Below are 1273 nucleotides of genomic sequence, written 5' to 3'. Positions count from 1 at the left end.
TTGAAGTTTTAAGTTAACAGACATTTTGTGACATTAACCTGGTCTGGGCACTTCAGTGGTGGCAGGTATCAATTGCTTTGTAGTCAAGGTTTGAACTTAGTGTCTCAAGAAAGGGGCTGAGGGGGGAGGCTGTTGACTGGGGATGGGAGATGCTTATGCCTCCTCCAATTTGATAGATTTATGTCTAGTCTGCCTATTGAGGTGGACTGGTTAAGGGATTCCTGGATCATGTTACCCTTAAAATGCATGTTGGGTTAAAAAAAAAGCCTTCTAATCATTATATATGGATTGTGATGTTAGTTTTCAGGCTGTTACTGGAGGGAAGATGCTTTTGGGTTAAAGGTGTTGGCTTCTGGACCCAAGCTGTCTGTGTCCAGTTCCAGACTTTGTTACAGATTTGCCTGTGTGACTTCAGGTAATTTCTGCTAGCTGTTAGGACAGCCAACTCCCAATCTTGCCTTTGAAAATATCCCTTTAATATCTTTGGCCCAGATCCTCAATGGTATTTAGGCACTTAACTCCCTCTGAAGTTAGTGGGAGTTTGGCATCTAAATACTGTTTGAGAATCCAGACCTCAGTTGCTATGCTGTAAAACAGGGATGATAAATCTTATAGTTCTTGTAAAGTTCTCAACCTTTATTTAGACTCCAGGTACACTGCCATAACTTTTCTGAACTTAGTGGCATTCAATTTAAAAAACAGTTTACAATATTTATTAGTTTTTTACAGTGTGTTAAAAATAAACACAAATAAATAAACACAAAACCATGCCTGGAAATACATTTTTTTTATACAAACTGGAAAAAAGTATAGATAATCATATATAAAGGGTCAGTTGAGAATCACTGCTCTAGAAAGATACTATTATGGCTCCTGTCACCATGAAGTCTCGACATCCCATGTAGTTATCTCTGGAGCAGTATTATAAGGCACAGAGACTATGGGTCAGATTCCATCTCACTCTGAAGGTGTCTTATAGCACTTAGTGGTTTAAGTTTGAGGCCTAGAAACAGGATTTTTGAAATACAAAATATTATTCCTTTTAGGAGTGAGGGCTTTGTGCAAAAGCATCATCTATTTTAAGATTTGCAATAAAATCTTAAATCTTCTGTTTTAGTGGAAACTGCTCATATTCAGCATATTTCTTTAAAAGTTAGGGGAGAGGAAGGGTGAGGAGGGAAAAAAAATGAAGGGGCAGGCCCTACGAGGAGAGGCTACGGGACCTGAACCTGTTCAGCATCCACAAGACAAGGCTGAGGGGGATCTAGTGGCC

This window comes from Crocodylus porosus, unplaced genomic scaffold, assembly GCF_001723895.1.
Source record: "Crocodylus porosus isolate Cpor-Errol unplaced genomic scaffold, CroPor_comp1, whole genome shotgun sequence".
In the NCBI taxonomy this organism is placed as follows: domain Eukaryota; kingdom Metazoa; phylum Chordata; order Crocodylia; family Crocodylidae; genus Crocodylus; species Crocodylus porosus.
Note: the sequence above shows the minus strand (reverse complement) of the source record.